The sequence below is a fragment of the Argiope bruennichi genome, chromosome 1 (genome assembly GCF_947563725.1).
Source record: "Argiope bruennichi chromosome 1, qqArgBrue1.1, whole genome shotgun sequence".
Classification (NCBI taxonomy): domain Eukaryota; kingdom Metazoa; phylum Arthropoda; class Arachnida; order Araneae; family Araneidae; genus Argiope; species Argiope bruennichi.
This window is the reverse complement of record NC_079151.1, coordinates 58,753,673-58,772,216: the sequence shown is the minus strand read 5'-3', so window position 1 is coordinate 58,772,216 and position 18,544 is coordinate 58,753,673. Positions and strand designations below refer to the sequence as shown.

General features: G+C 28.2%; 1 long non-coding RNA gene across 2 annotated transcripts in view; it reads left to right on the top strand.

The window, feature by feature from the left end:
• Positions 1 to 2,448: 2,448 nt before the first annotated feature.
• Positions 2,449 to 18,544, top strand: part of LOC129981320 (uncharacterized) — a 141,240-nt gene continuing 125,144 nt past the window's right edge. For both annotated transcript variants that reach the window (XR_008785301.1, XR_008785304.1), the window contains exon 1: positions 2,449 to 2,855. This is a non-coding gene — a long non-coding RNA (uncharacterized LOC129981320). The remainder of the gene's footprint in view (positions 2,856 to 18,544) is intronic.

Genomic DNA, 18,544 nt, shown 5'->3' with positions numbered 1-18,544 from the left:
ATGTATAAAATAGGAATAAATATAGAAAATTATATGGATAGACGAAATTATCAGAGTTCATAATCACAATTGTATTTTAAATAAAATATATATACTCGGAAAATATATTCCAATATTAAGGCAAACTTTTTTACTAGAGCAGAAACTGAGAATAAGTATGAGGATAATCAATTTCAAACTACACTTAGTCTTTAATGGTTAAGCAAGTCAACCAACTAACTTAAGTAAGTCAACCAACCGGTCACGGTACAACCCTCCCCGAAGGAAGTACGTCCCGTCATCGATGGGAGGAGTCAGATCCCCCACCTATTTGTGTACCGTCCTGCGTGGCGAGATCCAATCACCATGCTGGAAGCATCTCATCCTCTTTTCGAGCCTCCCCCCTCCCCCGACGAGGGATTTAATGGTTAAGTAATTTAATTTTCTGATTTGTCAGGTAATTTGCACAGATACTGTATACTTCTAACTCAACTTTTTAAAATGTAAGAAAACCATGCAATTAAATATTTATTTTAGAAAACGGAAACGACTTGTATTTTAATGTAACGATGGACTCCAATACTTGAAATTATGCTGCTTGTTTATTTCCTTCCTAATTTTAGGAAGAAATAGAGTTTAATGTAAATTTATATAATGAAAAAAGACAATTTAATTTTTTAGTGCCTCAAAAATTCGAAGGTATTCCAGAAAATGCAAAATCTCAATAAGCTTTTAAATAATCATAATTCAAAAATATCTTTCCGAAATTCATTTTTCTACTCATCAAAATGCATCTGTGTTATATTTTGCAACTTCAGTTGGTAGCTATTTCTAGGCTCTGTAGAGCCACCAACAAACACCCACAGTTTCATACAGTTACACATGAATTTTCATTATGAGATCAAAGAATTTGTTCTATTCATAAAATATCATAATTACTGATAATATTCCACTCAGAATTTTTATTATTTTCTAAAGTATATTGTATGTATTTATTTGATTACAACTGAGCCTTTGCTTATATAAATTGTATATCATAGAAACAATATTTAAAGTAAAAGAGTATTTAATATGAGGTTTATCATAAATAATTATTTCATGAAGCTCTACATCAAACTCCTTGTTGAAATAGTGGAGATTCCTCTGTTTAAATATTGAAATTTTTCTTCTCCTATTTTTTTAAAGTAATATTATCAACAAATAATATGTTTATTATTAAAATTGCGACTTTCAGAATTAAATGCAGCACAATTCATTAACATAATTACTAAAAATAGAAGAAATAAGACACACTTATGTAATAAGAAGAAATTTTCTAGTTGAAATGTTGTAATAATTGTTGTTGTTGTTTCTAATGGCACTTGCCATGGACAAGATCGCTGATGAAATCAGCGATTTTAAGTCGAGGGTGCGTCTCTTGTTTTTTTTAGTAGCTCCAACTAGGGCCAAGAGTACCTCTTAGCTAATCGCGCATCACATTCACTTACACAGCCCCTTTTTACAGGGGGGCACATTCACACATCTCACAGATAGAACAGATGAGGAACAACCATGCCCGAACAGGGACGCGAATCCAAAATGCCCAGATTACGGAGAAGACGCTCTATCCCTATGCTAGGACGCCGGAGTTGTAATAATTTGATACAAGAAGTAGATTTTCATATTATTTAATTTTACATGTAGTTTTACTGAAGATTTCTAATTACAGAAGATTAGACTTCGACCACTAGATTGAGGAAACCCAGTTGGCAGGGCGATTAAAAATTATTTTTCTAACTTACAAAATATGAGTTCTTGATGATAAAATATGAAGATAATATTAACAATTTTGAAGTGTAATTGATCGGGCTCCTATATATTTCATTACATTTATTTATTTTTTAGAAAACTTATAAAACCGAACATTGCTTCAATAATATGAAAAAGGACTGGTGGATCAAATGTAGCATTCTGCATTCTGTATTCATAATATATAAACAAAAACAAATACATTTTCATAATGTTATATAGAATTTAAAAAAAAATTATAAATTAGAATTCCTTATTAGCATGTTAAAAATGTATTAAAATGTGAAATTAAATTAATAATTTTATTAAAAGAGTGACATCATATTATACATAGGACTGCAAATTACTTAAGTTCGCCACTAGTAGAAACGTATTAGAAAAGGGTTTCCTTCTATAATCAAAACCAAATTAATTACTCTCATATTCGAAATAAACTCAAGACTTTGAGTGCACTCAAGAACTCAAAGATTTTGACATACAAACCTGTTATTTGTGTACCGTCTCACGGTTCTTTTCGCTTTGATGTTTTTATTTCTAGGGTTCAAACGAAAAGCTCTAGAGCGGCGATAGCACTATGACGGCGTAAGATATTAGAATTATTTCTGTAACTGTAATTGCAATTATCTGATAGGCGGTATATCTGTATTCTTTTAATTTTTATGGCAGACATAGTTAATTTTTTCTTGTTTTTATAATATGGTTATCTCCAAAAAATGCTTTTTTTTTTCTATTTTATTGTGTCCCCTACTATTCATGGCATTTGTAGACATTATAACTTGTTTTACTCTCCAGGTTATGGACCTTAGACAATGGTTAATAGCGACAATAATTATTAAAGCGGTTTCAAAACCATATTACTTAATGCAAATGAATGAAATTTACAACCGAAAATAGAACTGCTTGCTAGGAGTAAATATAATTTCTGGTATCAAGACTTTTCTCTATCGAGCCAATAAAGAGAAACTCATAGAAATGTATGCTACTCGTCTAAAGTGGTCAGCTAGCAAATCATCCTAAGGATACCAGAACACATTTTGAATATGGTATTGGTCTTTCCAAGAGATTTTCTATCTTCCTGAAAATTCCAGGTATTTTTCTATATAATTAATTCTATGTGTTTTTGATAAAATATGTATTTTTGATCAAATATGTATTCTGCTTCTTTAAATTCCACGAACTTAGAAAAACGATAAACATATAAAATTGAGTTTTTTTTTAAACTCTTATTTCCAAATAAATTGTCTACGAAATTTCTTAACGAACAATCTGTATGCCCTTCTTCTATTTTCTTATAAGCATGATAAATCAAACAGGATTACGCATATGGTTTTGTTTTCAGAATTGTCGATGAACATCAAAACTGAGCAAAATCTATCAAAAAATAGTTTCTTCTTGTATGTCGAATTGCGAGTCATAACTAAAAATGCGTTATCAAAAAGGGGAGAATTTTAATGTATCCATGTAAAAAAAATGTATATGAGGTTAAATATTGCATTAAATTTGTTAAATGAATGTTTTTCTGTGCAGTTGTGAACGAAAATATTAACCCCTTGACATACTAATTTATTTCATTATTAATTAGATTACACATCCTATTTTGGGCATTTGTTATTTTGATTCTTATAATAATAGCGGAAGCGCTTAAGATACTGAAGTGCTTCTAAGTGATATTTTCATTTTAAAATACTTAATTCTGTCGCTTAATTGCAAACTTAAAACTGAAAATTTAGTAATCCGATGCGCGTATCAGACGAAGGGATTAATTCGAAGGGATGCGAAGGGATTAATTCACACGTAATATAATAAATGAAATTCCTAACATGCGTTTGTTAACAAAATTCTACCAAACTTCGATTCATTTGCTAGAAAGAAGAGGTTTATGCTAAAATTGAAACGATTATTTCTTTACAACAAAGAAGTTAAACAGAAAGCAATCTATAATGTGGGAAAAGTGGATTAAGCGTTTTATCAATTGGAAACCTTTGGAATATTTTATAATCTCATTAAGAAATATTTGCAGGAAATCTTAATATAATTCATCCAATCCAGGGGGTAGACTTCTCAAAATTACTATTTTTATTTTAATGAAATATATCATGTGAATTACAAGTATTTGGGCACAGTGATAATAGAGGGCAGCTTAATAACTGTCAGGGGTGTAATAAATAGAAAGTGCGTACAAATCGACAATTTTCTCAAGTGTTTCCTGTGAATTTTTCCTTTTAAAAATTGAAATTATAATCTGGCACTTTTCATATGTATGCGTAAAAAAATATAATTGGAGTGACTCAATAAGTGTCAAAAGTATTTATAGTTTTATTTTTATAAATAATATAATTACTGTTTATATATTGCCCTCGCACTTAAATTGCTCTAAAAAATTCCTTATTATTTTATACTAGCAAGGAATATTGGTTATATTTGATATTGGATAAATCAGATATAACATGTCTATGATTCCACTAAATTCTCAGTATATTAAAAGCGTGCTATTTTTATTGCTTTAAGTTTTGCTTGTAAACCTGAACTTTTGGTTAATGTGTGCCAATGCTTTGATATCATAGAGATATTAAAATCGTAAATATCCGTCACATCTTCTGAGTTTCACGGTATTTTCATTTAAATTTTATTCGTTCTGAAAAAGGTATTCAGATACAAAGCAGAATAATTATTTTCAAATAATAAAAGAAAATCACACATTTAAGTACTTGATGAAATAAAAACGTTTTAAATTTCATGGCAATGATAAAATGTATTGCTGGAAATCGGACCAAATATTTTTAAAATAAAGGCCAAACTTCTAAAAAAATTAGACGCTTATTTAATTAAAATCATTTTTTTTTTTAATTTTGAAAAGCTATAAACTTTATTTTTATGTAATTATATTTCTTGAGGATATCGCGGAAAGACGCCAAAATTCAGCTTAGGTTTAAATTCCTTTTTGAGATGTTTTAATTGAAATTTCAAAAAAAAAAAAAAAAAAAAAAAATCTCCAACACTTATTCTCGCCCACCAAGAGGTTTCGACTGGCTTGTGGTAAGGTCTCGGCTTCAGGGCTAGGGAGCTCTAAGTTTGGAATCCTACAAAATGCCCACCGTGTAAGCGAGTATGGAGCATGCTACATCACGTTATAACAAATAGTCTAACTCTGGCGTAGCGCTGAAATTTAGAGAGCAGGTGCCAGCTTAAATGTGGCCTTCGTCATCTAACATTAGCTCATAATTACGAGGATTGACTCAAAGTTGATCTAATATTGTTTTCAAACTGTACTTTACTATAATTTTCTCCCCCTAATGTATATATTTACCAAAATTCAACTGGCTAAAGAATGAATCCTAATACGCATATATAGACTCGTGGATATATTCATCTTTATTATTTATAACGTTGAATTATGTATTAGGGCATCGCATGTTTCATTTCAAACATTAAACCTGAAAAAAGAGCACTATTCCCTTGCTTTTTCGTGTTTTTTTACATCTTTAAATGCTCAATTTGTCGTATGGGGAAAATTGTATATTTCTCCAGTAATTTCCGCATTATTCATGCAGCACATTTTAATCGAAAAATGTGTTTTAATTGACGTAATTATAAATGGTGTTTGTCCTAATTCAGCCAATTATGTGTAAGGCTTCAGTCGGCCAGTAGTAAATTCAAAGGCCAAATTGTAAGATGCGTGTTAGTTATTTAAACATCTACAATGTTTCTTTTTTTATCTTTATTTCACATTTTAAAGAAATCATGGAATTTAGATAAAGCCTTAACTATGTCGCATATGATAAGGTTATACAAATGTCTCTAGCAATCTGCCATTCGCCTCGCAAGTTTTAGGGGATGATGAGCATTGTATCAAATAACCAAGCAGATATAGGTCAATAACCAGCAGTTAAAGGGAAGAAAAGTGGCCCAAGAATTTTTGCCCTAATCTCTTTAATTAGTCCATTATGATTAGCCTAAAAATGTTTCCTGTGAGCCTGTGAGAAGACATTTAATAAAAAGTATGAAAAATTGGTGTGAAATATAGTTATTTCAAAAATTTCTTGTAAAAGAGATATTCAGACCTAAATTTTTTTTTCACAAAAGTTTAAAATCTAAAAAAAATGTTACTTCAAATGAAAATATAAATTTATATTTTACTATCAAATTATAAATACTAACCTTCATTAAAATTGTTAATTTTAAGATTTTCAAAGCAACATTCGTCTTTCTACCAAAAAGCGACGCATACATTCAAATAAATTGTCTAAATAAATATTTTAATAGAAAATATTTACTTTTAAGTCTTGTATACAACATATACAAAAACTGACATCCAATTTGAATATAAATATTGTTCGAAACAAGAATTCACCGTTTTCTGTATTTTTATTTAAAAATCAGCGCGTATTTCAAATTACATAATGCTCAAATTTCCTCACTAGATGGCGTTTCGAGTTCATCTGTAGAAGTAGAGGAAGGCCATCTATTTTTAAGTTGATCATTCGCGTATAACTGATCCATAAAAAAAATCATGTTTACAATAAAGTAATACGTTTGCGTTTTATTTACCATTTCGAACCATATTATATAGTGTATTATTTGATTTCTTGGTATCCCTATTAACACAAGGTATTCTTATTTCTTTACAATATTGTTCGACATTCAGAATGCCACTCAATATCTTATCAAAGTTATTGAGCAATTTGTGCTAAAAGAGATTGTACGTTTGTTGTGCAATATGACCGGTGTGCTTATGCGGATATTGCATTGCAATATCTTTAACTAAATCATAGTGTTGTACATTCCAGAAGCATAACGAAAGTTCAGTTTAATTTTAAGACCGGAACAAGAGCATAACAGAAACTTTATGTACAAAATTTGACGGTATTGAGCAATCATTCTAGGCTGCTGCATTCGATAACCATTGAAGACAGTATCTAAATCCTTTATGTGATCCAAACGAGGCTTCAGTCATTTAACGGTTTTGTTGATTCTCTGACTATACTCAACGCATACTATGAGAAAACCGTTTTTCCATGCAACTTGTTTCCCTTCCTTTCCCTCTCTGAGCGAAGAGATATTTTAGAACAATTTGTTCCGACATGCTGTTATGTTATTTGAAAAATGTTTTAATATATTATGTTCTATTAAGTTTTTTATATTATTTAGCTGAGAATTTTACATTTTTCGAATTTTTAATAAATATGATCGTTTTTCCATTTTATTCTACTTCTCTATAGTATATTGTAATACATACACTAAGATGAAATACATTTGATAAATTACATTAAATTCTTTATAAATATATTCATTAAAAATAAATCAATGTTTCATAGTTGAGGGGGAAAAAACCTGTAGATTTTAATACAATCCAAATACAATTATATCGAAGCAAATATCAGACATCTTAAGTCATTATATTCATAAAATAATTTAAAATGTCAAGAACCACATTTTTCTGTTTGATACCATTTTAGAAAAGGTATCAATGAATCTTCCAAATATATTTTTTAAATAATCCCTTTACTAGAAATGAAATTTTTAGTTCCATTTCTTTCAAAAGCAGTATCCACTGTGAAGAGAATATTTTTGTCAAATCAAAACTTGCCATTCTTTTATCAACATATGGAAAATCTAGATACCATTTCAGTTTAGGATAGGAAAGTCGCACAGAATACATACGAGCAGCTTCATTTTTATTCTGGGAAACAAATGATTATACTTGGGAAAAGATATAAATAGCATCATTAAACAAATGACTTCATTTCCGAAATGCTATTCCAACAATTGAATGCAACAAAGGAGAAATTTAACATCGGAAGAAAATTCGGATGCATAGTATTAAATTAAACATTAATTTCCCATTTCGGAATTAAAAAGCCGCTATTTCAAAAATAAACATTTTCATTTTGAGTGATAAATTTTGGGCCAGGTTTTCGTTGTTAACCGAAATTAGTTTATATGAGTTATATCGAAAGGAAAGAATTTGCAAAAACAAGTAAAAGATAAATGAACTCAAATGATTTTTCAGTTAGAATCTGAATTGTTCAGATTTAGAAACTGCTCCAATTTTCTTCCAGATTTTTGCAGCAGTGAAAAACTTATGTGTGAAATTCTACTGAATTGGATATAAGTTTAATTTTCAGATATTCTCTTAAAAACATTTTGTGTGAAGTAGAACGGCATAACAGTATGACAAAATTAATAGCAAGAAGTGTTTGGAATTAAGTAAAAAATAAACACAAGCTTAAAAAAAAAAAGATTCTTTTCTGAGCAGAAGGAGTTTACCTACAAAAAAGTTTTCTTCTTTCTGTGCAATATGTCATGTTTATTGTGCTCTTTTATTGAAAATAACAAATTATAAAACTCTGCCTACTTTATCAAAAATTTTATTCATTGATATATTTACTTAATTAAAATCGAATTATCTGCATATTTAATTCCTATTTATTACGTAGAAGATAATTTTGGTAATTTAAGAATAATTTAATTTCTTGGTTTGTCAATGAATGTTTGAAGTATTAAATGATAAAAATTTCAGGGAATATTTTCAAAAGATTAAGACACAACATTGATTGCTTCAGTTGTAATAAAAAAAAATATTAACACTATTTAATATGCTATTCTCGTATCGGTTTTCTTGTAAGAAATATTTAAATTAATTTTGAAATTCATTTTTTGATTTCAGTTATATATGTAACATTATTTTGGTTGAAGCAGAATGCAGGTTTAAAAGACCTAGACGAGACGATGTATGTTTAATTTTCTTGAATATCCATCTCGGGTAAGCAATTTATTTATACGCAGATGCAGCGCGGCACAAAAGCAGAAGTAAGAAAGAAGGCAAAAGAGAGCCGAAACAAATGATCACTAGTCTTATATAAGATGGGATTTCCTCCTATGCGCCAATTCAATACACGTGGTGACCTTTGATACCTTGGCAAAGGCACCGAAAGGAAGACTTTCATTTCATACGTAATACTGATGGCGCATTAGTTTTACAGATGAATTAAACCGAAAGGGGAATTAGATCAGAAAATAAGAGAATATTTTACTATGGGCTAAATTAAGATAAAATTTTGGAAATGAATTTGGATTAAATTAATAACATTACATATATATAATATAAATATTAATATAGTGCTAAAAAGGTATCGTATCTACTTTAATAAATAGCTTTTTTTTGTCTTGACTTTTTTTACGATTCATGTATTACACTCTGGTTTGCATATAAATTACATAGATTGTAAAGATAATTAAGAAGTGTCTTGGCTGCAAGATATTATCATATAAATTTGATTTTTTTTCTTTGTTTATTTTCAAGCTAATTTTGCAATCAGTAAAATTTCGTGATCTTAAATTTTTGTAGAAATAAAGAGCACATTTATTATTGAAGCTGTTTTGAATTCAGAAAATTTTTGCTTCATGAAATAAATATTTCAGCTTATTTATTAAGTATATATTACTATTTAAAATACTTCTCATTTGAAAATAAATATTTTGGAAAGTTAAAGAAATAGTTATAATTATAAAAAAAAGAAATATATAAATTTAGAACTGTTTTTTAAGGAACAATTTTTATGGTGTCCCTTTAATAGCATATTTCAACGTTGTTAAAATATCAATATACAATTTTGTATTTCTCTCACGGGCATTCGTTTGTCTTGTAGTTTCTGCTTATTACTACTATGTAAATTTAATTATTAAAATGTTTCTAGAAAATATAATTATAATGTTTGAAATCTTGAATTATTCTATTAAATTATAAATGCAATAATTTAGAATTTTTTTAAAAAAAATGTAGTAAGCAATATTTTTGCTGGTTGACTGTTATCACGTTAAAGACTTTGAAAAATTTATATAATTATGAAATTAAAATCTTTTACTTCAAATAAATTTGATCTTTTTTTAATTTTTTGAAGTTTCTTTCAAATTAAATCGCATTATCTCTTTTGAGTTAATTTTTGTTAAATATAAAATCTTATGTGGAATTCCAAAAGCAGTATCAAATATTTAGTACGCCATAATATATAATATATCATATGTGTTCAGAAATTTTCATGTTTATTATTTAATTTCTTAAAATCTCTAAAAATGTAAGCTTTAAATTAAATTCCATAAATTATGTATTGTATTCTTTTTAGAAATTATTTATTACAACATTTTTCTCGTAGAAAATTTTCTTTATAATATCAGTTCTCTTAAAATGTAAGCTATACAATTTTTTTCATTACAGCATTTCCTTGAAGAATTTTCATTTATAGCAAAATAATCGCAGTAAATATATTTTTCTTCTCGCTTATAAGGACTATCGTTAAATAACTTTTAATTTGCATTGTTGAATTATATTATTTCAGAATAAATATTTTACCATTCATAGAATATTAGGTTGGCCTCTGATATCCCAACATTAAAATCTATATAATTTATTTGATTTTATTGTATTTGCTCCATCTCTCCTATTAGTTGTGATTTTTTCAACTATTTAGCTAAAGAATATCAAATTGAAATGGTAAAAAGCAGTCCATATTCAAATACTGAGTTGATAAAGCCACAAAAAGAAAGTTTAACTTGTCTTACAATTTTAAGTGAATTTTGAAACAACGAAATTCGAAAAAAAAAATAATAAAGTATTAATGCTACTATGTGTTTTTTTTTCTGACACTAGGTATGAGTTTTTTTCTAGAACTTTTCTACATCTAGGAATAACTTATCCCCAATGATTTGTTTCAAAATGATTGATCAAAATGCTTTAATATATCAATCTAGATTCATATATTAAATCTGGATATGATGAGATATTTTTTAAGTGAAACTAATTTGTCACATTGGTAGCTATTTCCAAATATGACAACTATTTTATCGATTTCGAAATTGCAGAAAAACAGCAGGTAGATATTAATAAAACTAACTGAAGACTAAAGATGTTTGCCATAGAATATGAACTAAAGATGTTTGCCATAGAATATGAACTAAAGATGTTTGCCATAGAATATGAATAACAGTGAATCATCCTTCGGATGATATTGAAAGGTTTAATATTACTTCAGCGTAATATGAATCATAATTAAGCAGAAATTCTATTAATATATATAAAAATAAATTTATTGAAAAAATGTTTTAGATGTTGGTTTCATTATTTACAGATAGGCAAGCATAAACAATTTTAAATGGACGCATTTTAAATCAATTCCAGTCGGATCAAATACACTGGAAGGATTTTATTTTACAACTTAATGCAATATATATTCAAATTAGCACTGATAAATTGAGTATGAATTACTGTTGTAAATATATTAAACTTGAGGAAATTCCTTAGATATTATTTACTGAATAGCTTATTGATGCCCCTAATAAAATAATTTAGTAACTATTTTTTTCCCTACTATTAGAATAAAAATAGACTCAAGGACGAATATTTTCCCAGTCTTTGCATCGATATTAATTTAATCTAAAAATACTTAATGCATATTTACACTAAAGTATACAAAAGCCTATTTAAGCCGACTATCTCAAATGTAGCGCAAATAATGAAAGGTTCTGAAGATAAGAGCTTGAATGCAAGTTCCACATTTCCTTTCAAACGTTCTTGCTGATAATATGAGATAGCTCTTTTCATGCAAATGATGGGGTAAAGTGCTCAGACTGCAGGAGATGAAAAGCTGCAAGGGGGAAAATACCATTGAATGCCTTTTGATATCTCCGTACTTTATTAAGTCGCAATTTTGGGAATAGCTCTCGATTCAGAAGACAAATGCCAGAGAGATTTTTCATTCAAAATGATTGCTTCAATTTGCGTCGACTTTTCAGAGAGCACTGCATTTTAAAATGCAGTGAAATAAATGGCTCTGCTTTGTAGTGAAGAACTTGGATGTGGGAGTATAAATTGCGATATTTCTTGCGAGTCTGAGATTTTATTTGGCCAATATCTTCATATATTGCGAAATAGTGAAATAAACGTATTTCTTTGCATTTTGGATTTATATTTAAAATTCACAATACTGTTTTCATGATAATGGAAGACAAAATGCAGACTTGTTTCGACAAATTTCTTCGTTATTTTGAATTTTGATAATTTTGGAATGTGTCATGTGGTTATTGAGAATTCACAACAAATCATTTCAATACTTAATCTATATCAAGTTTTTTAATTGTATTAATGATGGAATTATTCTACAAATATCATTTTTCCTGGATTCGATTTACTATTTGTTTATCTTTCTTTCAGAAAAAAGTGACGAGAAACTTTTGATGCAGGGAGTGATAGAAATTCACTCCCTGCATCATAACACTCCAAGAAGAATACATAACCTGAAACATAAAAAGAAAGTTTCCAACGCCGACAAAATGTTTTATAATTTTAGATAATAATTTTAAACTTTCAAATTCTAAACTGAATCTAAAGATTTGCTTGCAGAGCAATTACAAACATTTATAATTGCAACTATTATAATTTGAGAGCTATTGGAGAAAACATATGACTGCAAAATTTAAAGTGCTTTTATATCTGAATTCATGTGGTTGAAAATATTTTAAAGTTAACTAGAAAAATTTCAATTCTTTTTCTCTTTTTTTTGCATTTTTATTTTAAATAATCCTCTTTTGGATTCTCTTTTTTGGTTCTCTGTCAAATAATCAGGAGACAAAGTAGTGGCCTGTTAGCACCAAAGTTATGGTACAAAGAGAGATTATTAGGAAGTGTTCAGAAGTTATAAACAATAGTTTTGCATTTTGAATTAATATATTTAAAAAGTGTTTCATAGATTGAAACTGTAAATTCTGTTTTCTTCATTTCTTAGCGTCGCCATAATGTCGAATATTTCTTCAATGTAGCATGTTCTAATTCCAAGAAAGACGCTTGGTTTCAGGTAGGTACCTATTTCTTTATGGAAAAATCTGAAATGGTGAATTATCCTTCTATGATAAAGTTTTACGCAGTTATCTTTTGATAAAAAAATTTTATGCAGTTGGCACTCTGGAGGAAAATGTTGCAGTTTTTTTCTAATATGATTTTTAAAAAGTCGTCCTTCTAATATGACTTTTAGAAAGTCATCCTTCCATTACTGAAGTTGGATTTTTCTAAAGTTGTTTTTGTGCCATGAAGATCCAAACAGTTATCCTTCTTTTATCATGCTCGTCGTGTTTTAAACCTCACTCTGAAATTTTCTATTGCATTATATAAGCATAAAGAAATTATCTATTTTTCTACTGATTTTAACAAACTTTGTAAAAGGTTAAAAATGAGGCATTTTTAATTTAAATAATTTAATTTTGAATGATTTTAAATTTTAAAAAATAGTATGCAAATGCCTTATACATTTAGACGATAAAAGTAATGGAATAGCAATTTGCAAATATATAGACATCAGTAGTATCACGTAAAAAAAAATGTATAAATGGGTAGAACATTTGCAGGACTTTCGTATGTTTTCAAGTGGAAAGTTTTCTGACGTCAGTATGGCTTCATGAGGAGAATTAACAAACATTGAAAGTGAAATGATAGTTCGAGGTAGATGGTTGGGGCATTCCATTTCGGAAATGGTTTGGAAAATACAACATTACGAGACCCGAAGTATTAAGAATGTACCAAGAAGCCTAATTACAGGCATAACCTCCCACCATGAAAAACGCAGTGGATGTCCCCCCCCCCCTGAAGTAAAAGACTGAGATTAGTGACGTTTGTGTATAATTGTTAGTGTCAACAGAAAAGCAAGACCGACTTGAGTGATTTCCATAGAAGCATGACATCGACTGAAGTGCCTCTCTTAAGTTCCTGACCATATCGGTTGGACCCTAAAAAAACTGGTAAACCTTGGCTTGGTCAGATGAGTCACGATTTCAGTTTTAAAGATACCGTTACCGATGATGATACCGTTCGAGTATGGCGCAGACCCCAATAATACATGGATCCAATTTATCAACAAGAGGCTGTGCACTGGTAGTGGCTTCATAATGATGTGGACTTTATGTGGAATGGACTAAGTCCTCTGGTCCAGTTCAACCGATTATTGATTGAAAAAGATTATGTTCAGCTACTTGAGGACCCTTGTCATTCATGGATTTCATCATTCAAGCAACGGGGAAATGTTTATGACTGGAAAAACACCATGTTTCCAATAAGCCACGACTATTCACGGTAGGTTTTAAAAACATTCTGGATAATTCCAGCGAACTATTTGAGCATCCAGATCGCTCGACATGAATCCCATTTAACATTCGTTTTGCACATAATTGAACGATCCGTTCATGCACAAAATCTTGTACCGGCAACTTTTTTGCACTTATGGGTGCCTATAAAGGCAGCATGGCCCAATATTTCTAAGGGGTCTTCCAACCACTTGTTAAGCCTATACCACGTGGAGGTGCTGCACTACACCAGGCAAAGAGTTTAGGAAGTATTTTTTAGCAAATTGTGAATGATGATTTCCAAAAAAATTAGAAATCAAGAAATTTGATTTAAAAGTTAATTGTACCAACATTTTTGTAAAAGGAGCAGAAATTACTTCTATTTATTGCAATTAAAAAATAAGACCGAATGATGCATTATGTTCTATTAGCAATTATTAAAAGCCTCATATAGAAAATAAAAAAATTATTTTATGGTTGTTAAAAAGACATTTACTGCTTCAGGATAGTGGTAGAATAAAATCTAGTCATATTACTTCATTGGTAAACAAAATAAATATTGGCAGAGCATCAGGTGACAATAAAAAAAATTCATATTAATATGTTGATTTGATGAAAAAGAGAGATGGCTAAAGAAGCAAGAACCAAAATCCAATTATTAATTAGTAAGCATTTAAGAACAATTCTTTAAAAATTATGTCGGGGAAAATTAACTAGTTTTACATACAATATCATTCATTAATTAATATCTTAAGATTGTTACCACAAAAAAGAAATGGAGAGATTTCTTTGAGGGATTTTAATTATTTGGCATTCCCTAGGAAAAGTTATAAATGAAAAAATAAATAAAAAATGTGAGCATATGTTTAGCGATGCGTGTAAAATTGGAGGAAAAAAGAAAAATGACATTTTTGACATTTTCATCCATTAAGCTTCATGTACACTCTTTATGTATTTGTTATTTCGTTAAGAATAAAGAATCAATAACGTTCTCTCTCTCCTAGAAACTTTGCAAGAAGATAAATTTTTCAGCCAGCATTATTCTATTTAATATCCGATGACAATTGAGAAATCATAAATTGTATGCATTTAGTAAAATAAAAGATTTTCAATAATTTAATATTATCCAATATTTAATATTTATATTAGATCATCAACTTACAAAAATTACATTGCTACTGTTTGAACTTACAAATCTATTGCATAGTGTGCTGGCGGTATTTGGGCAGCATTCATCCTTATATCATAAAAAAAAATACAATCAATCCATCTTTGGACAGCGTGAAATTGCTAATAATTGTAAAAAAAAAAATTATTTTGCTCTCAGTGATAACTGACGTTTTGTTTTACATAATTTTTGTAATGTAGCAAATATTGAGGATGGGACAGATATGCAGAAATGTCTCCATCTTCTTTATTCACTAGAAATGTTGATATTGGAAAAGTACTACTAATTTTTTAAAATTATTTTATAACTTAAAAAAAATCAACACTATTGAAAACTATAACTAAATTCAAAACTCTTTAATATGTGGAAATCGAAAATATTTTAAAATATTTAATAAGAATGGATAAAATAAACAGAAAAATTATAATAAAATGGTTTACTGGTAGAAATATTATGCATTGCAATATAAAATATTTGATCATATTAGTTGGTATTGAATTTATACACATATTAAAGAATGCTTTCTAATTTTTTCTAAAAATGAACTTGCAGTATTTCTAGTAATTTTTTTGAAACAATTAGTGAATTTTATATTAATCCATTTATCACAAAATAAAAATTCAATTATCTTCTCTTTTCTAGTGTTTTAGTGGACATTTTCTTAAAAGATGCTCCAAATTTGACTCGGGCTTTTGCTTCAAAAATGCTTAATGTGTCAGATTTATCTCGAGCACGTTACACCCGAAAACTATCGTCTTCTATGGATTCTTTTATTTTTTACTTACTCGTATAGAAAGTATACAAGAAATTATTATAACCTAAAAAAAAACAATTTTTCAATTTTGACGAATCTCCATATTTTAGATCTTTGAGACCCAAATACACATTTTTGGAATTTCGTTTGTCTATGAATGCGATAACTCAAAACGTTTTGAATTAGGGGACAAAATTTAGTATATATAGCTTTTGCATTAATTAATCTTTGAGTGAAATTCATGGAAAGGAAGTTTATCTGTTCACATGTCTTAATATAAATTATCATGATAACTGCAAAACGGAGAAGCTAAGTTTGGTACATGGATTTAATATCTAAATTGAAGATTTCTATCAAAATGCATTAAAGGCTGATCGCTTGTTAGTCTGTATTTTTGTAAGTATATAAGTGATAATTTAGAAACGTGATGACTTAAATATATAATATGTAATCTTGTAACTACAATTGTAATTCTGTATCAAATCTGGGCTTTAAGAAAGAATGTCAAAATACACATTCCGTTTTCTGCTGCTTCTGCATTAACCACATCTCAGAATTTAATCACCAAACAAATGCCAAAGATATCATGCTTAAACTCTGTTTCGTAACCGTTGTTCACCAACTGCATGTAGTTAATACACAAGTACATTTAGCAGGATGACATAAGTGAAATATTTATGATCCTACCTTATTATTTTAAATGTATCAGTTATTGTATATTTGTTTGGGGTAGTTAAAAATATAAATGCAAGAATTAAAAGTTGGAAAGACTATGGGACGGGAAATAAGTTTTCAAATATGCCTATTCTTCCGCAGGAATTTAGAATTAGATTGAGAGAAGGAATTGGAGAAGGAAATGATAACTTATATATATTTTCCAAAAAATACTAAAACCCTAGTTTTGGAAATGTCGTGACAGCTGCATTTGAAAACATAACGCGAAAGAAATAACTGGAAATGAAACCTTCCATTTTCTTTCCCTAAAGTTGAGTCTTTAACAAAGAATTTCATATGCGCATCTTTATTATATATTTGTGATCCATCTTCCTCAGTATATGTATGGATGTTAATAAAGAATTAATTGAGAAAAAAAATATTAATCCATTAATTTATATAATAGAACACTAGTTAAGCATTTCTGATTATTTTATAAATCTAATTTAAACCTTTTCCCCTGTTTGTGTAAAAATCGTGATCTCAAGAAATTTTAGACTATGCTAATGGAACTGTATTGAATTTATTTTATTAACTGTTTCTAACTGTATTATTTTTTTATCTTTTTAGTTACACTTAATTTATCAATTAGATAGTCTTTTTCATTTTTGAAAGTTCTTAATTTTTTTAGTTTATCTAATATTTATGCAAAATGAAAAGCAGTAAATAATTCAGTTTTAAAATAAACATAATGTACAATTAGGGGCAGGTTTGGAAACTTCAATCCCAATTATATCAGTCCATTTGTAAAAATTTATAAGTTCCGAGATAAAATGTGCAATGAAATCATATTTCGCTTCTGAATTCTAATAACCAACCTCCTAACAAAAGAACTATACTTTTAAATTTAAAACGTAAGCTCAAAATATAAATATTGTTATGCTAAATAACACACTATCATATATCGTAACATTTAATAACTAGTTTCAACATATTGATTTTGATTAAATTCTTATTAAAAATTGTTTAAAAGATATAAAATTTATCTCGCTTAAGATCATCATAAGAATCAAGAGATCATTCATTTGTGTGATGATTTGATATCCTAATATTTGAAAAAAATTTTACCGAGGTGAAAATACAATATACACATTATATTTTAAAAACCCATTTTTCAGTATTATGTATAACATATACCATCAACACACTTTCCGAGTTTATTCTATTTTTATTAATGGAACTACAACAAATAAATACTTTTTAAAAAAAGACATTTTCCCCTTCATCGATTTTATAAACATAACACATTTTATGATTTAATGAAAATTTCGTCCTCGTAGTTTAGAAAAATGTTTTTTTTTATTGCATGTATAAAATATTTCTTCTGTAACTTCATTTTCTAACTATCTTTGACACATTATATGAATTATTGTTCTCGTATAATAAAAATTGTTTACATTTAAAATAGACATGGGATTTGTTTATTTCTTTTGTTTCACTGAAATTTGAAATTCATTTGAAAATTATTCTGACAATATAGATATTTTTATACCTTTGAAAAATAAGCAAATTTAAACATTGATAGATTAAAGTCTTTAACTTCCGAGAATAATTTTAATTGAATACGAAAAACACAATTATTACTATTTTCTGCTTTTCTATATCAAAATTTCGAGTTAATTGTAAGAAGATTTTATTTATTTTATCTAAATAAACAAAGGAAGAAAATGAGTTCATTTAGATCCAACTTGATTGCTATATTAATTTCATCTTCACCTTTTGTTTGTTTTCAGATAGATGGAAAATAATTTTTGCGTATGTAAGTTAAAATATTCATTTCGAGGAATATTAAATTTTATGTATTAGAATGCATGATAAGAATTAATATCTTGGTTTGAATTAAATTTCTTTTAAACATTTCTAGAATTGAATTTCAGTTCTATGGCAATATATTCATTTTATTGTTTGAAGTATTAACATATTTTTCTTAATATTCTGAATAATCTATATTAAAATATCTGTGATGAAAATATGCGTGTGGGTTTTGTATATTTGAAAATCTCATTGTTTATTACTATTTTTCAAGAGTAAACCAA